This window comes from Schistocerca nitens, chromosome 3 (assembly GCF_023898315.1).
Source record: "Schistocerca nitens isolate TAMUIC-IGC-003100 chromosome 3, iqSchNite1.1, whole genome shotgun sequence".
Classification (NCBI taxonomy): Eukaryota; Metazoa; Arthropoda; class Insecta; order Orthoptera; family Acrididae; genus Schistocerca; species Schistocerca nitens.
In genome coordinates this window covers 893,275,338-893,291,133 of record NC_064616.1, presented here as the reverse complement: position 1 = coordinate 893,291,133, position 15,796 = coordinate 893,275,338, and the positions used below count along the sequence as shown (strand labels likewise).

The 15,796-nt window shown below is 37.0% G+C and overlaps 1 protein-coding gene and 1 non-coding gene across 3 annotated transcripts in view; both read right to left on the bottom strand.

Annotated features, from left to right (window-relative positions):
* LOC126248951 (transcriptional activator protein Pur-beta) overlaps nucleotides 1-15,796 on the bottom strand; it is a 371,465-nt gene that overhangs the window by 189,746 nt on the left and 165,923 nt on the right. The window lies entirely within an intron of this gene.
* On the bottom strand, nucleotides 11,210-11,282 carry Trnaa-cgc (transfer RNA alanine (anticodon CGC)). The gene has a single exon. It is a non-coding gene; the product is annotated as a tRNA-Ala (tRNA).

The window sequence follows — 15,796 nt, the reverse complement described above, 5'->3', positions numbered from 1 at the left end:
ATGATGTCAGTAGTTATTGACATATCTTGTATTACCTTTATTATAGGGGGTTTAACAATGGCATCTTTCCAGCTATCAATCTTAGTTAGTGATGCACTACACATGTATTTAAAAATAAGTAGCACTTATTATATGGGAACAAGTCTGCAGTGCTCCGTTGTAAACTGAGACAGAGAGCGTTGCACAGATGCTCAACAAATTCAAGTGGCAGACACTACAAGATAGGTGGCATGCATAATGGTGAGGTTTACTACTGATTTTGAGAGAGTACTTGCAAGGAAGAGTTGGACAACATATTACTTCCTCCCACATACATCTCGAAAAATATCCTCAATGAAAAACTTTGAGGAATTAGAGCTGATACAGAGGCTTACCGAAAATCATTCTATTCACACACCATTCCCAAGTGGAACAGGGGAAGGGGCGATCAATTAACGGTATCAGAAGTACCCTCCCCCGCACACAGTTAGGTGGCTTGTGGAGTATTCATGTAAATGTTGGAACACCATCTAATCCACGTGAGCTTTTATTTTCGAGAGAATATACAATTTTCTTAATTTCAGGAGAAGTGAGTGAAACATTCATCTGATTGAATTTCATGCGAGTCACTTTTTTCCATCATACTGCTCTGATTGTTTTCTTGAATTGATTTTCCCTGTACTTTTACTACATTTAAGAAATGATTATTTAACATACCTGCTACTTTTACTGATTATAGACCTTCAATTTGAATCAACAGTGATGTTATCTTGTTGTCTTGTGTCTCATTCCACCTCATTCCATATAGATAGACTTGAGCCTATTGCTGGAATTAATGATTTCTGACATAATGTGCATGTTTCTTGATTTTTTAATAACTTTTCTTACAATTTTTGGGTAGTTTTTGTAGTGTACTACAACTGCAAGAATTTTACTTCATTCACAAGATACCTAAATCCCATCTAGTGAGCCATAGTTTTCTACATGGCTAGTTTAATGTCCTTTCAGATTATTTATGAGGAAAGCTATTTTAAAACTATGATATGAATTGAACATAGAATAGATTGAATTTTGTGCCCAACTAACTGTGCAACATGATCAGAGAGAGCATTTGTTATTGGGTACGTATTTACTTTCTAGCTTTAAGCTTCACCAAAGAAAACATTACTATCTTTATTCACCCAGTCAATTAAAGAGATCAAATGGGAAAATCCAAATAAGGTATCCAGATCATTTTCCCTATCAGAATCCTTTAGAAAATCTACATTGGAAACACCACAGACTATTAACTGCTTGTTACTGTCTGACAGATAGCTTGGTAAGGCATCTACCCTATCTGGAATCTTTACACTGTTACGGCTAGAAGAGAACTTTTCTTTCAGTATTAATTGACAAGCACACACTTCTATGTGCTTATCATTATAAATTCTATATGTTTCAATGTTTCTGAACTTGTATATACAAAAACTACTCCATCTTTTCCTGATTAGTTCTACATAAGTAAGATGCTAGAGTGTAATCTTCTGTATTTAACTTCTCTAACGCTGTGGTCATGTGGTGCTCAGAGAGGCACAGGATGTCTATTAACTGTTCAGCTCTCTGGGATAGAAGGAATTTCCCGATAGGTAGTTTTTTGATTCACTCTTAAACTTCACTAATTACCTACATGATATTTAATGCCCTGTGGTAGATATTTGGATACAAGTGTACCCATGTATTTAATGCTTTTCTGTGTTAATGTTAACCCCTTTGAGGTCTTTATAGAGATTGTTTTTGGTCCTAGTGTTATATCCATGTTTTTCGCTATTTTTTGTGAACAGAGAAATATTGATAACAACAAACAACATTAACGAATATTTTTAAGAGGTCTCTGTAGTATGTTCTCCAATTAATGCCAAATATAATCTTAATAATATGCTTCGGTATCTTAAAAAAACTATTTCTGTAACTTAAACTTCCCCTGAAAATGTCTCCGTAACTTATTAGTCAATGGAAAAATGCAATTTTAAATTATCTTCTAGCAGTAATCATGTGTACTGAAATCAGAGCTGAACCAAGGTGCTTCATTAATTCTAGGCAGCGGGTTTTTCCGATTTAGAGTGTGACCTGCCTGCAGTCCCAAAAACTTGGCAATTTCTTCTACATGTATTTTACTGTTCAAGAAACTTATTTTTGTAGCTTGCGGACTTATGCAAAAAGTACTGAACTGTCAAAATTCAATGATAATCCATTTGCAATTGACAACATGTTCACATTTTCAAATGCTTCATTACCTGCCTTTTAAGCAAGGGCACTTGTACTATTTTTTTATACCTATATATGTATACTCTGTAAAAAGTGCAAAATCTGAATCGTCTGCACCTGAAACTGGAAGAACATTTATCTATATCAGCAACGACAGAAGGCCCATAGTTGAAATTGTTGTACACCGTGTCTGATTTCTTCAAATTCAGAGTGCCGTATCATTATGAAATTGATATGGAACTGATACACACTGTGTTCTATCATCCAGATAAGACAAAGGCCATGAACCTGCTCAACTCACTATTCTGTAATATTTTAACTTTTGCATTATATATCATGGTTCACACAATCAAAAGCCTTAGCCAATCACAAAATATTCCCAATGGCAGTAATTTCTGGTTTATTTATTACAGTATGTCGTCTGTCAAGGTATGATAAATAAAGTGTGTTCAGCTGAAAGTCCTTTCTGAATCAAATTGTTTGCTACTGAGTAAGTTTTCCTGTAGTAAATGTGGAAAATTTGGAAATTTGTGGTAAGGTCTCATGGGACCAAACTGCTGAGGTCATCGGTCCCTAAGCTTACACACTACTTAACCTAACTTAAACTAACTTACGCTAAGGACGACACACACCCCCATGCCCACGGGAGGACACGAACCTCCGACGGGGGAAGCTGCGTGGACCGTGACAAGGCGCCTCAGACCGCTCGGCTAACCCCGCGCGGTGTAGTAAGTGTGCATAAAGTGTCTATTGTACATTCTTTTTTCAAAAGTTTTTGAAAATACTGGCTGTAATGAGAGGGAGCACTAATTCTTAGCTAATTTTTTATCTCCTTTGTTGTGAACTGGCTTGATAACAGCATGTTTAAGTCTTTCTGGGAAAGTACCACTGTCAAAAGATCCATTACACACGTAACTCAATATATTACTAAGTTCAGCTGAACAAAATTTCATTGTTTTACTACTGATCTCATCATTAGCATCTGAATATTTATCTTTTGAAAACTTCTTTTGGAGATGCTAGATGTAGCTTAATTCTGACAAGTTTTATTGCAGGGCATTTCGTTGCAACTGTAGTGTATCTGCTAAGGAAGGGTTCAAACCTAAATTATCTGCTACTGACAGAAAACAGTTATTAGAAGTTTCTGGAATTTTAGGATTGTCTTTGATTAATCAAATACATTATCTAACTTTAAAGAAATTTATTCATTACTTGAATTGTTTTTCCTGTCTCATTTTTTACTATGGTCCAAACAGCTTTTATCTTGTTGCTGGAGGGGCTTATTTTTTCTAAAAATTACATTATTTTTGATGCTCTTATGCTGTTCTTTATAATTTTACAGTACAGTTTGTAATGTGATTCAACCCTGTTGTCATCTGTGTCCCTTGATGCCAAGTAGAGTCGTTCTCTTAGTCTTTAGAGTCGTTCTCTTAGTCTCGCATAATATAGTGATTCGAGTGAGGTGCATTTAATCTACTGACACTGGCTAATTTCTTATGAAAACAGTTTTCAAAGTAGTTAGATAATACATTATATTTTTCCTTTCACCAGGGGTGTAACACAAAGCTTTCCAGTTTGTGTTTTGCATATTATAAAAATAGCCCCAAAAAATTCTGGTCGTACGTAAAATCTATGAACGCTACAAATAATTCAATACCTTCTCTTGCTGACAGTACGGGTAATGTAACTGATGATGATAAACAGAAGGCCGAAATTCTAAACCTAGCTTTCAAAAACTCTTTTACGATAGAGCACTGCAGCACCATTCCCCCTTTCAATTATCGAACAAACGAAAGGATGGCAGACATAGTTTTTAGTGTATCTAGGATTGTAAAACAGTTAAGATCCTTAGATGCCAGAAAGGCATCTGGGCCAGACGGTATCCCCATAATATTTTATGTTCACTATACTACAAATATAGCACCATTCTTATCCATCATCTATCAGAGATCATTGGAATGGCGGAAAGTTCCACGGGACTGGAAGAAGGCCCAGGTCATAGCAATCTATAAAAAGGGTAGAAAATCGGATGCACATAATTGCCAGCCAATTTCACTGACATCGATTTGTTGTAGAATCAAAGAACATATTTTGTGTTCAGACATAATGACCTTTCTAGACTCTGAGAATCTCATCTGCAGAAACCAGCACGGTTTTAGGAAACAGTGGTCTATGCGAGACACAGCTGGCCCTCTTTGTGCATGATATACAACAGGCTCTAGATACCGGTTCCCAGGTTGATGCCACATTTCTCGACTTTCGAAAGGCATTCGACTCAGTTCCACACTGTCGCTTGCTACAAAAAGTGCGCGCTTACAGTCTATCTGAGGACATACGCGGTTGGATAGACAGTTTTTTAACAGACAAGGAGCAGTATGTCGTCCTGAATGGGGTAACTTCAACAGAAACAAGAGTAACTTCAGGTGTGCCCCAGGGCAGCATAATAAGTCCTCTGCTTTTTACGATTTACATAAACGATCTGGTTGATGGTATTGATAGCGGCCTTAGACTGTTTGCCGATGATGCTGTAGTCTACAGGAAAGTAGTATCACACGAAAGTTGTGAACAAATCAATGAGGATTTGCAGAAAATAAATGCGTGGTGTAATGACTGGCAGTTATCTCTCAATATTAGTAAGTGTAACCTACGGCTTATAACAAGGCGAAAATCCCCATTAATGTATGAGTACAAAATAAATGATCAGTCTTTGGAAGCGATAACATCAGTCAAGTATCTGGGTGTGACTATTCGAAATGATCTCAAATGGAATGATCGGATTACACAAGTAATGGGTAAGGCGAACTCTAGATTGTGGTTTATTGGTAGAATCCTGAAGCGATACAGTCCTTCAACAAAGGAAATAGCTTACAATACGTTGGTTCGTCCAGTCTTAGAGTATTTTTCGTCTGTATGGGACCCTTACCAGTTGGGTCTGATTCAAGAGATTGAGAAGGTCCAAAGAAGAGCGGCAAGATTCGTGACTGGTACATTTACCCATCGTGGGAGCATTACAAATCTCATAGAAAGTTTGAAGTGGGACACACTTGCACATAGACGACACGCTAAACAGAAGGGGCTGCTCACTAAATTCTGAAATACAATCTTCACCAAGGATGTAGAGCATATATTATTACCACCAACTTTCAAATCGCGTAATGATCATCATTCAAAGATAAGGAAAATAAGATCTCATACTGAGGCGTTCAGACAGTCGTTTATCATGGACCAGAGGGGGGGAAATATGACTTTGGCGCGAATTGTGCCCTCCACCACACACCGCTTGGTGGCTAGCAGAGTATATAATTGATGTAGATTATTCTTGAATTCATCAATACCTATTTCATTTTTTACTCTTACAGGTTTCCAATTACTTTTACTTATAACATTCATTCTAACAATGAATGCCAGCAGTTGACTATCATGGCTTGAGAGGCCATTAACTACAGGAATTACACTAGGACTTGGCAGTCTCACGCCACCTGTAAAAATTTTGTTAACATCAGTGCTGCTGGTTCCCATAACTCTTGCTGCAAACTGTACTGGGAAGGGGGGAGGGAGGGGGGGGGGGGGCTAGAGTATATGAAATGGTAAGAGACTCAAGTATAGCTCCAGAATAGGCATGCTCTAAGAAATTTAAATTAAAAACTCTATATAATATTACATCCTTCTGCTTGGATGGCAAGAAGTTTAATAAATAATAATGCACCAAGTTGTTTCATAAATAATTCAAAATACAAGATACAGCACTGTATATTGTGGGTATTATTAATGATCTTCCAAGAATATCCATTTCCACAGAAGAAGCTTTAAAAGACTGATCACTGCAAAATCTATGGGTACCAACATTTTCATTTCAATATTCCTTCCTAATGTAAGTGGGAACTCTCCCTTTCTTCATGCCTGGCCTGCAATAACCATATGCAAAGTTATATCTATCCATGTTCAGCACTTCTATATCTGTTGTCAAATCATGTTTGGAAACACATATTACATCTACACTATTTCCAGGCCTTAATTCATCTAAAGAAATCATTAGTTCATTGATTCTATTTTTGAACCCTCTCACATTTTGATGCAGTATGTTTATTTTAACCCCCTTCTTATCTTGACATATTTTAAGCTTAAAAATTTCAGCTGTATTTCCTTATTTCACTGCTAATAGCCTGAAAACTTAATTTAACATAAAAAACTGGCCAGGTGCTAGTAAGAATTGCATGCCGAGGATTTTGTACAAACTCAATTATGTATATAGACAGTTCATCCATTCCAGGAATTGAGTATCTCGACTATTTTTGACCATTATCAACAATGATGCTGGCAACTTATCGGTCCCTGTGATTCCAAGAGTTTCAATAATGTTTTAGTTTTAAGTTTCAAGTCAGTTAAAACAAGACACAGGAAATATTTTTTTCGTATCTACTGTGAAACATTGTTTCTTGGAAAACTTCACAGTTCTAGGGCAATGGGAAGTACCCTGTAGGTTTTGGTGAGTGCTTTTGAGAGTATCAGAATATGTGACATAAATGGCAGTATCTTTTGGTTGCATGGCTTAGAAGCTTACATTCATTACACCAGTAAGTGACTATAGGCCTTATTATGCGACATAAATTTCAATTTGCTACATCTTCCTGCTCCTGAGAAATAGGGTTTTGAAAAGTCAGAGAGGCAGGCAGACAGACGGTCAACAAAGTAATCCTATAAGAGTTCTGTTTTTACTGATTGTGGCATGGAAACTTAAAAGGTACTACACTCGCACCAGTGACTACAAGAAAACGCCCACAAGTGTCACAGTCCCCAACCACCTTTAAAGAGTCTGCTATCAACCCAGCCATCTTCCCTTTCCAATTCCTCCTGAGATGTAGGCCATACCTTATAAAACACCGCCTATCATCACCAGAAATCAATGCTATGTTTGATCCTCAACCTGAATGAAGCACTCACTCTAACATCATGCTGATGCAACACACAGAGCTCTTCAGCTAGGGATGATCAATAACATCCCAGAACAAGAACAAACTCAACATTTGTACAGCTTATTGCTTAAGTTATCTTTACCATGTCATTCTTTATACTGTAACCACAGTCCCTGTCAACACCATTTCCTGCTACACCATTTCCTGCTCCATCCACTATTACATCATGATACCCCTTACCAAAATCTTTGCACAAAGCACTTATTCCCTCAATCACTTTGCTAAGACGTGCACTTGGCTTTAAAACAAAATTGTGACCTTATTTCCTAGTTCTTCTTGTAACAGCTAGTCTACACTTCTTCCACAACTGCTACCTAATAGCAGGTCTTCCTCCTCTTCCCTACTTTTTCTGCAACCACTGGTTCCTTGTTGAATGTCCACTGTGTCTTGGCTGCATCTACATCTCCTTAAATAACTGAGGTAGCAGTGCAAATTATTTTTTGGCCCAATGAGGAAGCTATCTAATACTGTTCTCATCCTCTGGCTCCTGTCCCTTGGTACTACTTCCCACTTCTCATTACTCTTATTCCTCCTTAACCATTCCAATTCTTTTCTAACACTATCAAGCTCTGCCTTAAGGGCCATAATTTTTCCCACCTGTTCGGGTATTTATTTGTACTGTGCAAGACTCTGCAATACCACGCAAGAGCCTCCCTCATAGAATTCCCGCGCCATTACATTTTCCCCGGATGAAGCCATCTATCACAACAGCTGCACTGCACCCCAGAACTATGGCAGCTCAAACACTTTGCACTCACGAAATTCCAGCATGCTGGGGTAGCTGTGGGTCAACAACTTCTGTTAATCGGTACAATGAAAAACCAGTTCGAAGGTACAAGTTTTAATTTTTTTTATTCTTATGGTAACTAATTTCGGGCCGGGAACCATTTTCAAATCATCTTAACATAGTCAAAAACGGTATTTCCCAAAATGTGAAAACCACGTCAAAAATTACAGATTACCTGTGTGCACTGTAACTGTTCTTCGCACATTTTTTACATGGTTTCCAAATCATCAGAGATATCATCTCTTTATTGTTACAATGATTTGCAAATGGGTCCCTGCCCGAAACTAGTCATCAAAAAAACTAAGCTTTGCAAACTTTGGACTGGTTTTTCGTTGTCTTGACTTTGCACTCAAGTTTGTTTAAAAAACAAATCTGAACATGGGGCCACTAGAAAAGTAAACTCTGGACCCACCAGAAAAGTAAACCCTTAAATACTTCAGTCAAGAACTGAAGTTATATAATATGTTATGTGTACAGTTTTCACGTCACAAATCAGTTAAAATGCAGTAAAATTCATCGATCTCTGCACAGAGAAAAATTACGCTTTGGAGATGCATATATTCGGCAAAACATTTAAACGATGCTTTGAAAAAAAAAAAGTCAGAAAAAGAAGTCTTCGGTTACTCAACTTAACAGGATGCTAATGCATGTACAGAATACAAAATTTCTTTAAATATTGTACTTGATACTTACGAAAAATGACTATTTGTGCACACATGGTCACAGCTTAGCCACTGGATCAGAGATATTATTCTATCAACAACAATTTACGTGGTGTGATCAAAAAGTAACGATGATTTTTTAATTTCGCGCGCATTATACATCCGTTTTTAAAGTCAGAATGTTTTTGATATATGTTTGCATATCCACATATTTTGAACATTTAAATTATTTTTCACAGCCAAAAAAAGATCGTAAATATTTTAAGAGTGCTTGACCAATTTTTACTTACGAAAAAGATGGATCAAAAAATTTGCATTAAATTTTGCCTGAGAAATGGAATAAAGTGCAGCACCAAATTCTAAATGTTGACTGAGGCTTTTGGCGAATCTACTATTGAGTAAGACGAGTTTGCGACGGCGGCCCTGGACGCCCTAGCACCACAGTTACTGATGACAATGTGGAAGGAAAGAAAACGACAATGTGAAAGAAGACTGTTCTGGAAAATCGCGGAATCACAATCACAATGGTTGCTGATGATCCCGGCATATCTTTTTTCTCATGCCAAGCAATTTTTTAGGATGTTTAGGACATGAAGCGTGTAGCGGCAAAGTTTGTTCCGAAATTGTTGAATTTCGACAAAAAACGACGTCGCGTAATTCTCGCTCACGAACTGCCAAGCAATTTTTTAAGACGTTTAGGACATGAAACGTGTAGCGGCAAAGTTTGTTCCGAAATTGTTGAATTTCGACCAAAAACAACGTCGCGCAATTTTCGCTCACGAACTGCTGAATGAAGTCGACAACGATCCAGAACTTCCAAATCAGATTACAACAGGTGACGGGTATGACGTCGAAATCAAGGCCCAATCGTTCCAATGAAAACTGCTTGAAGGGTCATGGTCATACAGTCAATAGGGAATACTGCCTGAAAATTATGCGCCCTGTTCGTGAAGCAATCCGACGAAAATGACCAGAATTGTGGCAAAACCACTCATGGAAATTGTGTCACCGAAGTGCCCCCGATTGTTCGTGATTTTTGGATAAAAAAATCGGAATGTTGCCTCCCTCAGCCACCACTTTTGCCGAACATGGACCCCTGCGACTTCTTTCTATTCCCGTGGCTGGAGAGAATCATGGAAGAAAGTCGTTGATCTACCATTGATCTCAATGGAGCTGAATACTATACCGAAATATGAGATCTCGAAGTGCGTCCAAGATAGGAAAAATGTGCTGGCACAAGTGTATTCGCTCTGACGGGGACAAAGTTGGTGTATAAATATTCTTTAAGCAAAACAAAAATTCCCGTGCCTGTTTGATCATACCTCGTGGATATTCATATTTAGCACTGTCATTTCTAAAGCCTCTTTACTTATGTTTTAGTTGTAGATGTGGACGTGTCTAAAACAGTAGATTTTTATAATTTCATTTAGCATGGTGCTGTTGAGCTTTATATTGAATGCCACAAAATGCAAACAACAACAACCACCACCACCACCACCACCACCATAAACTTCAACAAAAGGCAGTAGCATCACCAAAATCAAACAAACAAATTTCACCTGTTGAGCAAAAGACACTTTTTCCAGGTATCAACCAACTGTACCATCATAAAACGTTTGCGATCACATTGTTTGCATTAAATTCAGAATTTCCAGTGTCACAATACTGACATAAAAAAAAATGCTTTGAACGCACAGTGCTTTTTAACAGGGACTCCACATCATGGTGCAAATCTCATTTTTCACCTCAACAAATGTAGGTGAAAGAAGTGATATGGTGGAAATAAACACTCAGGACTGACAGTATATTAAACCCTACAAAACTGGATTTGGATGCCATAAGGGACTACTGATTCAAAATATTGTTTCAGTTCACCAGCAACCATAAAACAGAACATTTTAATGTGAAAAATCATTCTACCATGCCTGACTACAGAAATAAATTTTTACTTAAATTTAATGAAATCGGTGGTACAAGTTATAAATAGTGTATTCATATTTAACTAAAAGAAAACAGAGTGTAATGTTAGGAAGTTCCACATGTTTAGATAATTAAATATCACCTAACCACTAACAAACAAGACAATAGAATACTGTGGCTACTATGAACTGTAATGATTTACCAATTTTATTTCCTGAGGGTCACACATATCGTTTTGTGCAACGAGCATCACAATTATTAGAGGAATCTGGTGCCAGCAATGACAAGCAGAGGCTACAATGTACTTGAAACAGGTTCAGTGTGGTAAAGAAAAAAAATTTTGTTTTATAATTTATCTGTCTTTCTGATTATGAGTGAACACACTGTCACCTCTCCTTTCTAGAAGACTGTCAGTCTTTTGTTAAAAATCCTCAGTGACAGTTATAGGTCCTTTTCCCAGCATGCATGGTGGTGGTGGTGGTGGTTAGTGTTTAACGTCCCGTCGACAACGAGGTCATTAGAGACGGAGCGCAAGCTCGGGTTAGGGAAGGATTGGGAAGGAAATCGGCCGTACCCTTTCAAAGGAACCATCCCGGCATTTGCCTGAAACGATTTAGGGAAATCACGGAAAACCTAAATCAAGATGGCCGGAGACGGGATTGAACCGTCGTCCTCCCGAATGCGAGTCCAGTGTGCTAACCACTGCACCACCTCGCTCGGTCCAGCATGCATGTTAGGTTTGTAGTGTCACTTGTGGCATACAATGACAGCCACACAACAAGGCAGCTGTTTCCCTTATTAGTAGAATATCTGAAACCTATCATCTTCTACCAGTGGATAATAGAAAAACATATTCATAAATATATTACTTATCTAAATCAAGAACTGTACACTTCGACTTGATTTGAGTTCTCTGAACCACTTTCTCCTGCTGAGTAATGTGTGTTTCATTTTTAGCTATTATTGTTTTTTTACTCCATTAAAACTATTTAAATCTGTGAGACAATTATTTTCTGAAAAAAGCACAGAAAACTAACAATAGAATAAACAGTCATTATTTATTGTATATGCTGATTAGTAAGACATGTTTACAATGAAATGTAATGTAATGTATACACTATTTTACAGTATATTGCATGATATACAAGGTGTCCCAGGAGAAATGGTCGGTATTCAGGAATATGACAGGGAAAAAAAAAAAAAAAAAAGTAATATGAACATATGCCCTATTCTGAATGGTTTCCAAGATAGGACACAGTTAATGTACATTTGTTTTAAGCTAGTTGCATGCATGTATGTGTCTTATCTGCTCAATCTCTTTGATGGGACATAGTTATTTGAATTTTTTTAAAAATTCATTTGTTGTACACCTTGACGACATTCCTCTGACCAAGTAGACTGCAATGTACTTCCAGCAATGGAACCCCTCCACATTTTACCAGATGTGTGACTTACCCTAATAGCTGAACTGGTCTTGATAGTACAATTAACTGGCCACCAAGATTCACATACCCTACACCATCGGATTTTTGTTTGTGAGGTTAGATCAAGCCTGAGATGTACAAACGAAAGGTGAATACACAAAATGAACTGCTTGATCACATCCTGGATGTTGACGCCCTCATTAATGAATGTGCAGAGGCTTTCAGTCAACAAATGTTCTACCAAATGTACAAATGCGTTGACGTTGACAATGGGATATCTGAACATTTATTGTGAACTGTACAACAGTTGTAATGTGACCTGTATGATAATGCTTAGAATGAATTTGTTAAAAATATTTCTCACTTTATACTTTGTAAAATGCATGTTGTAATGTTTACTATCTGTTATACATGACTAAACCTGACAGTGTATTGAATAATACAGAAGATATATAACAATATGTATTAAACGTGTTCTGTCTCTGAAAACATTGACTAGGGCTTATGTCTAATTGAAGTTTTTTGCTTCAAATAAGCATTCCTGTCACATCCCTGAACAATGACCATTCCTCCTAGGACACCATGTCTATGGACAATACTGATGATACAACGAAGATAATAGATAAGAGACAGGAATATTTTTTATGGTGGGGGGGAAAAAAAAAGAGGCATGATGTGTGAAATATTTAAAAAAATTAAAAGTTAATATTTAAGTGTAGAATCATATTTCAACAGACTTTGCAAACCATATGTCACAACATCCTCTTCCAAACTGTATCATTTTTTAATTTAGTATGTTTTTCTGCCAACACAAGTCCCATTAAGCATAAAACACTTCAAAATTGATACGTGCAGCTTATTCCAAAGGGTCGTTCAATGGATAGGTGTTCTTGACTGTTGAGTCTCACCGTAGTGGTTCACTGTTTTGCTTGAAGCAGATATAATGTATTGATGGTCACAGAAAGATTTCCACTGTGTAATTGATTGACTTTTACATCAACATGAATAGAAAGGATTGCATTTGTAATAATCTTGTGCTGCTGCTTTAATACTGATTTAGTGTTAAACTACAGGATTGGCCCCCTACACTGGAAATTACAGGGAACAAGGGAATGGGAGGTTGAGTTCATCATTTATATGAATGGATCTGGAAGCCACCTTTATTTTAACTTTTTAAGAATGTTCTTGTTACATAGACATCATAAAATGGTCAACCGTGATACAGGAAAATAATACTGATTCATTTTGATATTCCTTACATACAGAGCCTGATGCAAGCTTCACTAATTTTGCTAGGAAATGCCTTCACCTAGCAGTTGTTTTACATAGTTTCAAGTACATCTCCTTAAGAGATGCTTTCATTTTTGTGACACTCTCGCACTACTCCTTAGAAGTTTCAACATGTTTCATTTCCCGCTGTTTATCAGTTACCATTCTCAAAAACATGTGTACTTAATTCTTATATGTTACACAATCTCGTCATATTGCTTACCCAATTACAATACTTTTGAGATAACACTCGCCACTTGACAATCTCAATTTTTTCACTTTTTCTTGATTTATTTTTGATATTTTCAATTAAAAACTATAAATATTTATAGGGGTGTACATCTGGCAAAATCCTGATACAAAGTATTGATACTATTAACTGCAATTATGTAGTACAAAAATTTATTATTGCTGAAGTGCTATTTCCTTCTTGTTCTTTTTTTCCCTCTTTTTCTCTACTGGTATGATTAACTTTTCAGTGACACCACTATTAAGTAGCTTAATGTCTACTTCTGTTTTTCTTGCAAAACTATTTGGCACTCTAATTTCACTTTTTCTGAACATTAATGAAGTAAACTTTTTATAATAATCACTTCCATTGTTTTTCTAAGCTGCCATATTAGGGGGGGGGGGGTGTGTTAACGAATGCCTAGACAGAGACTCAAAAAAGAACTATGTAATTAAATTACTACATCAGCCTCACACTACTGAATAACACACTACAATGGAACACAAAGTCTCATGAAAATACAATTTAGAAACACAAGAGAGATTTTTCCACGAATACTCAAAATTATACTCAGTATTCAATTGTTAACTAGCCCCAGAAGCAAATAATTGAAAACGATTAGTTCAGTTGTACTGTACCACTATTTCTAACTGACCACTACATTTGGTATCTCTTATACGAAGGTTGGAACTTTAATAGTGGCAACTATTTATTTACAGCTCATACAAAATAGATACGTGTTTCAAAGTTTTACTGACCTTCAGAGTAGTCACCAGCATTGTAAATAACCCATTGCCAGTGATGTGGAAGTCGTAGGATACTCTTAGCAATGCCAATTGTGTTGACAGTTCGAGTGGTGCGGTCTATTGCCCCATGAGTTTGCAGCAGTTCTGAAGCAAATGCCGTAAAGTGTTTCCTTCAGTTTAGAAATCTAGTTGAACTCATGAGGGCTTAAGTCAGGGGAGTGCAGTAGGTGGTATAGCACTTAGCAGCCCCATCAGTCAAACAAATCAGTAACAGCTTGCACTGTACGTGCTTCAGCATTGTCCTGCAAAATGATGGTCAGGTCCTGCAGAAAGTGTCATCACTTCTGTCTCTATGCTGTTCATTTTTGGGACACAACCTATGACCAGCTTAGAGACAGAAGTGATGACACTTTTTGCAGGATCTGACCATCATTATGGAGGACAATGCTCAAGCATGTACAGTGCAAGCTGTTACTGATTTGTTTGACTGATGGGGTTGTTAAGTGCTATACCACCTACTGCATTCCCCTGACTTAAGCCCTCATGAGATCAACTAGATTTCTAAACTGAAGGAAACACTTCACGGTATTCGCTTCAGAACTGCTACAAACTCGTTGGGCAATAGGCTGCGCCACTCGAACTGTCAACACAATTGGCACTGCTAAGAGTATCCTACGACTTCCATATCGCTGGCAATGGGTTATACACAATGCTGGTGACTACTTTGAAGGTCAGTAAAACTTTGAAACATGTCTCTATTTTGTACGAGCTGTAAATAAATAGTTGCCACTATTAAAGTTCCAACCCTCGTACTTAAAAAGTGTTATGAATACCTAAAAACTGACTGGTGGAATAAAACCTAGTGGATCACATCATGTAGCGATAATTTAAATTTCATGTGTGAATAGCCTTATAGCTCATAATCAACAAGTAACAAATGATGTTAGAAGTGTGCTATGGTACTCTTGTACAAAAAGCTCCAACTACATGATACATACACCCTGATTTCAAGATGATAAGGCCCCATTAGTTTCAAACCTGAAACAAAAAGAAAACACTATAAAGTAAATGTTCTCTCATTTCATAAATGATAAAAATAAATATGACAGTTGGAAATAAATGTATTTGGTTTTTCAATCTTTAAAATCAAATGAACCATGCAGTTATTAGAATCCACAGTACAGCACTCAAACAGGAAAAGCCTGGCAGTACAAAATGATTCAACTATTTGCATATAATCTATTTACATTTCCTGAAAATAAGGAGCAAATGGGCAGAAAATATGACAATCTGCAGTGACCAAATTGTACAGCAGTACGCAAAAATTATCTGTGCACAAGTAGCTGCAGATTAACTTAGTTCTGCTGATTCACTTCTGTGTAACAAGGAATTAAAACAACTCCAAAATAAGCAATCCAACCACAAGTGAATTATGGCCAATGATTTGATTTATCAATGCATGTCAGGAGGACCATGACTATTGATGAAATGTTAAATGTTTCTTTTGTCATTGTGGAATTAACCGGATACAAAAAAACACAGAGTGAAAAAAAGCAGAGGGTG